Source organism: Anomaloglossus baeobatrachus, chromosome 10, assembly GCF_048569485.1.
Source record: "Anomaloglossus baeobatrachus isolate aAnoBae1 chromosome 10, aAnoBae1.hap1, whole genome shotgun sequence".
Lineage (NCBI taxonomy): Eukaryota > Metazoa > Chordata > Amphibia > Anura > Aromobatidae > Anomaloglossus > Anomaloglossus baeobatrachus.
The window spans coordinates 211,741,966-211,751,793 of NC_134362.1; the positions used below are offsets into that span (position 1 = coordinate 211,741,966).

At 55.2% G+C, this 9,828-nt stretch overlaps 1 long non-coding RNA gene across 2 annotated transcripts; it reads left to right on the forward strand.

Annotated features, from left to right (window-relative positions):
• Nucleotides 1-1,253: 1,253 nt before the first annotated feature.
• On the forward strand, nt 1,254-8,819 carry LOC142254281 (uncharacterized). Of its 2 annotated transcripts, XR_012727220.1 has the most exons (4): nt 1,254-1,499; nt 4,637-4,831; nt 7,059-7,140; nt 8,500-8,819. It is a non-coding gene; the product is annotated as an uncharacterized LOC142254281 (long non-coding RNA). The 2 variants fall into 2 exon arrangements; XR_012727219.1 differs by lacking the exon at nt 4,637-4,831 and having other exon boundaries at nt 1,274-1,499.
• Nucleotides 8,820-9,828: the final 1,009 nt, after the last annotated feature.

Below are 9,828 nucleotides of genomic sequence, written 5' to 3' on the forward strand. Positions count from 1 at the left end.
ACACCCCCGCCCCATACACCCCCGCCCCATACACTTCTGCCCCATACACTCCTGCCCCATACACTTCTGCCCCATACACCCCCGCCCCATACACTTCTGCCCCATACACCCCCGCCCCATACACTCCCGCCCCATACACTTCTGCCCCATACACCCCCGCCCCATACACTCCTGCCCCATACACCCCCGCCCCATACACTCCTGCCCCATACACTCCTGCCCCATACACTTCTGCCCCATACACCCCCGCCCCATACACTTCTGCCCCATACACCCCCGCCCCATACACTTCTGCCCCATACACCCCCGCCCCATACACCCCCGCCCCATACACCCCCGCCCCATACACCCCCGCCCCATACACTCCCGCCCCATACACTCCCGCCCCATACACTTCTGCCCCATACACCCCCGCCCCATACACCCCCGCCCCATACACCCCCGCCCCATACACTTCTGCCCCATACACCCCCGCCCCATACACTCCTGCCCCATACACTTCTGCCCCATACACTCCTGCCCCATACACTTCTGCCCCATACACCCCCGCCCCATACACTTCTGCCCCATACACCCCCGCCCCATACACTTCTGCCCCATACACTTCTGCCCCATACACTTCTGCCCCATACACTTCTGCCCCATACACCCCCGCCCCATACACTTCTGCCCCATACACCCCCGCCCCATACACTCCTGCCCCATACACTTCTGCCCCATACACCCCCGCCCCATACACTTCTGCCCCATACACCCCCGCCCCATACACTTCTGCCCCATACACCCCCGCCCCATACACTCCTGCCCCATACACTCCTGCCCCATACACTCCTGCCCCATACACTCCTGCCCCATACACCCCCGCCCCATACACTTCTGCCCCATACACCCCCGCCCCATACACTTCTGCCCCATACACCCCCGCCCCATACACTTCTGCCCCATACACCCCCGCCCCATACACTCCTGCCCCATACACTTCTGCCCCATACACTCCTGCCCCATACACTCCTGCCCCATACACTCCTGCCCCATACACTTCTGCCCCATACACTCCTGCCCCATACACTCCTGCCTCATACACTGCGCAGATATATCTAGTTATGAAGGAGAGGTAAAACAATCTGCCACAACCAAGATGGCGGACACATGCCTTTTTTTTTTTTTTTTTGCCCTCAAGCAATATGGCGTCAATACTCCGCCGTATTCTGTACGTTCCATGACCTGACGCATGCGTGTTACAGACTCCCCGAAATTCACCGAAATCCTCTTCAGCGGCTCCGGAAAGAGCCGATCCCCGACCCCGGAAGTGGCAGCTGGGTCCAGGCGGAGACGGAGGGGCTGTGGCGGCATCCGAGGGACAATGGAGGAGCGCGGCGGGGGCAGGTGAGGAGGCGGCGCCAGGTGACAGCGGCCGGGAGGACATCCCCGGGGCAAGGGCCAAGAGGCGCTGCAGCAGCCGCGTGTGACAGGTGTCACCTCAGGAATAACCAGGACAGGTGAATATCCGCGCATGTGCGAGGGCTGAGTGCAGACAGTGCGGCAATGTGACGGGGACTGCATGTATGTACGGGAGCCGCAGCTGCGGAGCCTGAGTGTGAACAGCGGATATAGGAGCATCCCCTCCGTATACAGCGCAGAGCGGCCTCCGTATACAGCCTCCATCCGGAGCGACGCCGGCCTCCGTATACAGCCTCCATCCGGACTGACGCCGGTCTCCGTATGCAGCCTCCATCCGGACTGGCGACGGCCTCCGTATACAGCCTCCATCCGGACCGGCGACGGCCTCCGTATACAGCCTCCATCCGGAGCGACGCCGGCCTCCGTATACAGCCTCCATCCGGGCTGACGCCGGCCTCCGTATACAGCCTCCATCCGGAGCGACGCCGGCCTCCGTATACAGCCTCCATCCGGACTGACGCCGGTCTCCGTATGCAGCCTCCATCCGGACTGGCGACGGCCTCCGTATACAGCCTCCATCCAGACTGGCGACGGCCTCCGTATACAGCCTCCATCCGGACCGGCGACGGCCTCCGTATACAGCCTCCATCCGGACCGGCGACGGCCTCCGTATACAGCCTCCATCCGGACCGGCGACGGCCTCCGTATACAGCCTCCATCCGGACCGGCGACGGCCTCCGTATACAGCCTCCATCCGGAGCGACGCCGGCCTCCGTATACAGCCTCCATCCGGAGCGACGCCGGCCTCCGTATACTACAGCCTCCATCCGGAGCGACGCCGGCCTCCGTATACTACAGCCTCCATCCGGAGCGACGCCGGCCTCCGTATACTACAGCCTCCATCCGGAGCGACGCCGGCCTCCGTATACTACAGCCTCCATCCGGAGCGACGCCGGCCTCCGTATACTACAGCCTCCATCCGGAGCGACGCCGGCCTCCGTATACTACAGCCTCCATCCGGAGCGACGCCGGCCTCCGTATACTACAGCCTCCATCCGGAGCGACGCCGGCCTCCGTATACTACAGCCTCCGTCCGGAGCGACGCCGGCCTCCGTATACTACAGCCTCCGTCCGGAGCGACGCCGGCCTCCGTATACTACAGCCTCCGTCCGGAGCGACGCCGGCCTCCGTATACTACAGCCTCCGTCCGGAGCGACGCCGGCCTCCGTATACTACAGCCTCCGTCCGGAGCGACGCCGGCCTCCGTATACTACAGCCTCTGTCCGGAGCGGTGACGACCTCCGTATACTACAGCCTCTGTCCGGAGCGGTGACGACCTCCGTATACTACAGCCTCTGTCCAGAGCGGTGACGACCTCCGTATACTACAGCCTCTGTCCAGAGCGGTGACGACCTCCGTATACTACAGCCTCTGTCCGGCGCGGCGCCGGCCTCCAGATCAGCCTCCGTCCGGATCAGCCTCCATATGGAGCTGCGCCGGCCTGCAGATTAGCCTCTGTCTGAAGTGGTGCCTGAGACGGGTCCGGATGGAGGCTGATCTGGAGGACGGCGCTGTCACATATCTACAGACTGACACATTTTGTTTTTCACGTTTTGTGGTTTGTGTTTTTCGCTCTTTTATTCGGCCGTTTCTATGGTTACTGATTGATAATTACAAACATAATTTGTTAAAGGGAACCTGTCAGCAGAAATGTCCCCTAAAACCTAACAGATTCCCCCTCTGCAGCTCCTGGGCTGCATTCTATAAAGGTCCCTGTTATGATTGTGCCCCCTTTCTGACCGAAAAAAAGTGTTTATAAAGTTGTACCTTTTTGGCTTCTGATTCTGTAAATCCGTCACGGGGGCGGGCTGCCTGATGGCCGTTATTCTGCCCCCTGGTCCTGTATGCCGCCCCCATCGCCGATTTCAATACTTCTGGACGCCGCCCACTGCTCCAGCCATCCCCGCGCATGCCCAGTGCCCATCTCTCGGGGATGAGCACTGTGCCCAGCGTCACCGCTGGTGACGTGCACGCAGGGTTAAGATTATGGGCGGTGCTGTGATGTTTATTGCTAAGCAACCGCCCATAATCGCGGGACCGCGCTTTCCCCCTCGGCCTGCTTCTTTCTGCGCAAGCGCGCTGCTGCTGACCTCACTTCGCCTCCTTCCCATCTTGCCCCGAGGCAGGAAGCAGAAGCAGGCCGAGGGGGAAAACGCGGTCCCGCGATTATGGGCGGTTGCTTAGGAATAAACATCACAGCACCGCCCATAATCTTAACCCTGCGTGCACGTCACCAGCGGTGACGCTGGGCACAGTGCTCATCCCCGAGAGATGGGCACTGGGCATGCGCGGGGATGGCTGGAGCAGTGGGCGGCGTCCAGAAGTATTGAAATCGGCGATGGGGGCGGCATACAGGACCAGGGGGCAGAATAACGGCCATCAGGCAGCCCGCCCCCGTGACGGATTTACAGAATCAGAAGCCAAAAAGGTACAACTTTATAAACACTTTTTTTCGGTCAGAAAGGGGGCACAATCATAACAGGGACCTTTATAGAATGCAGCCCAGGAGCTGCAGAGGGGGAATCTGTTAGGTTTTAGGGGACATTTCTGCTGACAGGTTCCCTTTAAATTATATTGACAAATCCATGAAATTTCTGTAAAGGACGAATACCCGCTGCCACTCCTGAGCCGGCTGTGTGCTGCCGCCTGCCTGCTGCTGCTCCTGAGCCGGCTGTGTGCTGCCGCCTGCCTGCTGCCGCTCCTGAGCCGGCTGTGTGCTGCCGCCTGCCTGCTGCCGCTCCTGAGCCGGCTGTGTGCTGCCGCTTGCCTGCTGCCGCCTGCCTGCTGCCGCTCCTGAGCCGGCTGTGTGCTGCCGCCTGCCTGCTGCCGCTCCTGAGCCGGCTGTGTGCTGCCGCCTGCCTGCTGCCGCTCCTGAGCCGGCTGTGTGCTGCCGCCTGCCTGCTGCCGCTCCTGAGCCGGCTGTGTGCTGCCGCCTGCCTGCTGCCGCTCCTGAGCCGGCTGTGTGCTGCCGCCTGCCTGCTGCCGCTCCTGAGCCGGCTGTGTGCTGCCTGCTGCCGCTCCTGAGCCGGCTGTGTGCTGCCGCCTGCCTGCTGCCGCTCCTGAGCCGGCTGTGTGCTGCCTCCTGCCGCTCCTGAGCTGTATTCCCAGTGTTGGTGTATACTGGTCAGGTCTCTTCTCTGTCATACACATCAGTTGCTTGCCTCTGATTGGCCAGCTGCTGCCATTGGACTAGTGCAGAGAGAACTTGACTGCGCAGAGCCGGGAGAACCTTCATCTGAAATTAAGCACTGACAGCTGCGGCCCCTGCTTCGGCCACAATCGTCAAAGGGGGCACGTGCTTGTGGGCCTAAAGAAGCAGCCGGAGGGGCCACGGACCACCGTGTGTTTGAGACATCTGCTGCAGTGGATGGTGAGATTTGGAGCTGGAAAGTCAAAATTGCAAAACATTGTTACCCTTTTACGTGTGTATGTGTATGTATATATGTACAGTACAGACCAAAAGTTTGGACACACCTTCTCATTCAAAGAGTTTTCTTTATTTCCATGAGTCTGAAAATTGTAGATTCACATTGAAGGCATCAAACTGAATTACCACCTGTGGAATGAAATACTTACCAAACAAGTGTGACACAAGTGACAATCTGTCTAATATTCTAGGTTCTTCACAGTCGCCCCCTTTTGCTGTGATTACTGCTTTGCACACTCTTGGCATTGTCTTGTCACCGGAAACTGTTTTCACATCACAGGTGCGCCCTGTCAGGGTTAATAATTGGGATTTCTTGCCTTATAAATGGGGTTGGGGCCATCAGTTGTGTTGTGCAGAGTCTGGTGGATACAGCTGATTGTCCTACTGAATACACTGTTAGCTGCTTTTTTCTTGCCATAATACAAATTCTGAGTAAAGAAAAACGAGCGGCCATCATTACATTAAGAAATGAAGGTCAGGCAGTCCGAAAAATTGGGAAAACTTTGAAAGTGTCCCCAAGTTCAGTGGCAAAAACCATGAAACGCTACAAAGAAACTGGCTCACATGAGGACCACCCCAGGAAAGGAAGACCAAGAGTCACCTCTGCTGCGGAGGATAAGTTTATCCGAGTCACCAGCCTCAGAAATCGCAGGTTAACAGCAGCTCAGATTAGAGACCAGGTCAATGCCGCACAGATCTAGCAGCAGACACATCTCTAGAACAACTGTTAAGAGGAGACTTTGTGCAGCAGCCTTCATGGTAAAATAGCTGCTAGGAAACCCCTGCTAAGGACCGGCAACAAGCAGAAGAGACCACAAGGAATGGACATTAGACCAGTGGAAATCTGTGCTTTGCTCTGATGACTCCAAATGTGAGATCTTTGGATCCGACCACCGTGTCTTTGTAGAAAAGGTGAACGGATGGACTCTACATGGCTGGTTCCCACTATGAAGCATGGAGGAGGAGGAGGTGTGATGGGGGAGGGGGGGGGGGCTTTGCTGGTGACACTGTTGGGGATTTATTCAGAATTGAAGGCATACAGAACCAGCATGGCTACCACAGCATCTTGCAGCGGCGTGCTATTCCATCCGGTTTGTGTTTAGTTGGACCATCATTTATTCTTCAACAGGACAATACCCCAAACACATCTCCAGGCTGTGTAAGGGCTATGTGACTAAGAAGGAGAGTGATGGGGGCTACACCAGATGACCTGGCCTCCACAGTCACCAGACCTGAACCCAATCGAGACCAGACCTGAACCCAATCGAGATGGTTTGGGGTGAGCTGGACCCAGAGTGAAGGCAAAAGGGCCAACAAGTGCTCAGCATCTCTGGGAACTCCTTCAAGACTGTTGGAGACCATTTCCGGTGACTGAAGATCATCAAGAGAATGCCAAGAGTGTGCAAAGCAGTAATCACAGCAAAAGGCGGCGACTGTGAAGACCCTAGAATATTAGACAGATTGTCAGTTGTGTCACACTTGTTTGTTAATTATTTCATTCCACATGTGATAATTCATAGTTTTGATGCCTTCAATGTGAATCTACAATTTTCAGAGTCATCGAAATAAAACTCTTTCACAAGGTGTGTCCAAACGTTTGGTCTGCACTGTATATATATATGTGTATGTGTGTGTTTATATATATATATATATATATATATATATATATATATATATATATATATATATATATATATATATATATATATATATATATATATATATATATATATATATATATAATTATAATATTTTTAGGGGCTCAGGTCGGGTCCGGACCCCGCACGTTTCTGTATTATTAACCCCTGCAGACCTGCCTGATGATGCCGGGTGCTGAGAATTCCCGGGCCTCGGGTTGTCCGGCTCTGTGCTCCCGGTTCTGCTCGTCCCGGGTGAACCGGCCCGGTCACATTCTCCAGAACCCGTCTGACGGCCGGTGACTCAGAGATTTACTTAGCTGTCTATAATTAATTATACTGAGCGCTATAAATTTGGGATTATAATCTGCGCGGCTCCCGGCGGCCGCTCTGATTGGCTGCGCGGTTTTATACGTGTGACGTCGGGGGACGCGTCCGTGCAGGTCAGTGCTGCGGAGTGATCGCTCTGGGATTACCGGCTGCACCTCCGTCCTCGCCCTCCGGCCTCACTGCCCTGACTTCTCTCTTTGCAGATCTCTCCGGACGTGATGTCGCGTGGATCCCGGGGTCAGGAGCCGCCTGCGATGTCTGCGTAGCCATTGTCTGGGCTGAGAGGTGAGTCCTGGGATCCGGCACCGCCGTGGGCATGAAGGCTTCCTATGCTCCAGAATCTATCCACAGCTGAAGGTTTGTTACAATGTGTCCAGTGTCCGCTCTGCTGTCCTGATGGTCTATTACATTTGTCAGGATTGATTGCAGTGGATACAGTGTAACAGACCTCGGCCGGATGCAAGCCGTTCTGGATACAGTGTAACAGACCCTCGGCCGGACGTGAGCCGCTCTGGATACAGTGTAACAGACCCTCGGCCGGACGTGAGCCGCTCTGGATACAGTGTAACAGACCCTCGGCCGGACGTGAGCCGCTCTGGATACAGTGTAACAGACCCTCGGCTGGACGTGAGCCGCTCTGGATACAGTGTAACAGACCCTCGGCCGGATGCGAGCCGCTCTGGATACAGTGTAACAGACCCTCGGCCGGATGCGAGCCGCTCTGGATACAGTGTAACAGACCCTGGGTCGGATGCGAGCCGCTCTGGATACAGTGTAACAGACCCTGGGCCGGATGCGAGCCGCTCTGGATACAGTGTAACAGACCCTGGGTCGGATGCGAGCCGCTCTGGATACAGTGTAACAGACCCTGGGTCGGATGCGAGCCGCTCTGGATACAGTGTAACAGACCCTGGGTCGGATGCGAGCCGCTCTGGATACAGTGTAACAGACCCTCGGCCGGATGCGAGCCGCTCTGGATACAGTGTAACAGACCCTCGGCCGGATGCGAGCCGCTCTGGATACAGTGTAACAGACCCTGGGTCGGATGCGAGCCGCTCTGGATACAGTGTAACAGACCCTCGGCCGGATGCGAGCCGCTCTGGATACAGTGTAACAGACCCTCGGCCGGATGCGAGCCGCTCTGGATACAGTGTAACAGACCCTCGGCCGGATGCGAGCTGCTCTCGAGAGGTAGAATAGACAAAACATCACCTCTATGAGGAAGTGTCAGCGCTTTCCTGACAGCCTCAGACCTGACCGCGTGATTCACAGTATAGCGGTAATGTGCCGGGTACGAGGGGCGATGACTTCTCCTAGAATCGGGGTCCTCCCCAAGCCCGGAGCTGAATATGTGAGATCCGGAGGAAACCCGTCCTCCTCTGCCCAGCGGCTGGTAACATGGAGCAGTGAGTTTTCTTACTTTCCCTGAAATCTATTGCTCTCTGTTATCAGCCCGTTTGCCCCCTGTCTTTCTCATCACTCTGTATCTCGCCCTTCTTGGTTCCCGGTCGCTGACTTTAGGGTCATTGCCCCTCTCATTTCTCCGCACACGCGGACCTTGGAGTCTGTAAAGTGTGTGCACCGCGGTGCGACGCTGCGTGCGGCGGAAGTCTCTGTAACCCCCTGTCGTCTGCTCTTCCTCAGGACACGCTTCCGTCAGACATGCAGGCGTCGGCGCACCGCTTCCGAGACGTGGAGCACCATCCTCTGCTGAGCGACAGCGATGGCTACAACCCCGCGCCCTCGGAGGCGGAGCTGGCGGACCGGCTGTGGTTCATACGGGACGGCTGCGGCATGGTCTGCGCCGTCATCACCTGGATGCTGGTCTTCTACGCGGACTTTGTTGTGACTTTTGTGATGCTGCTGCCCTCCAGAGACTTCTGGTATTCAGTCATTAATGGGACCATGTTCAACTGCTTCGCGGTGCTGGCGCTGACCTCCCACCTGAGAACAATGCTGACCGACCCGGTAAGTGCCACCTCCCGCTGCGTCACCTCCCGCTGCGTCACCTCCCGCTGCGTCACCTCCCGCTGCGTCACCTCCCGCTGCGTCACCTCCCGCTGCGTCACCTCCCGCTGCGTCACCTCCCGCTGCGTCACCTCCCGCTGCGTCACTGCATAATGTGCGAAGAAATTATGTACGAACAGGGCTACACCCAATATTAACATGTATAACACACAATCATCCCTGAGTCACACAAAGAAGGTACATAATAAACTACTGCCCCTATGTGGAAGAATATAACTACTATAATACTACCCCCTATATACAGGAATATAACTACTATAATACTGCCCCCTATGTACAAGAATATAACTACTATAATACTGCACCCTATGTACAAGAATATAACTACTATAATACTGCACCCTATGTACAAGAATATAACTACTATAATACTGCCTCCTATATACAAGAATATAACTACTATAATACTGCCTCCTATATACAAGAATATAACTACTATAACACTGCCCCCTATATACAAGAATATAACTACTATAATACTGCACCCTATGTACAAGAATATAACTACTATAATACTGCTCCCTATGTACAAGAATATAACTACTATAATACTGCTCCCTATGCAAGAATATAACTACTATAATACTGCCCCTATGTACAAGAATATAACTTCTATAATACTGCCCCTATATACAAGAATATAACTACTATAATACTGCCCCTATATACAAGAATATAACTACTATAATACTGCCCCTATGTACAAGAATATAACTACTATAATACTGCTCCCTATATACAGGAATATAACCACTATAATACTGCCCCTATGTATAAGAATATAACTACTATAATACTGCCCCTATATACAGGAATATAACTGTCACAAACCACCGGGGGGATCACTCAGAAATCCCCCGCGCTGGCTACCAGTACGTCACAATCGGGGGGTAACAAGTGGGGGTCACCCCTCCTTTATACCTCCCGACCGACAGACAGAGCACG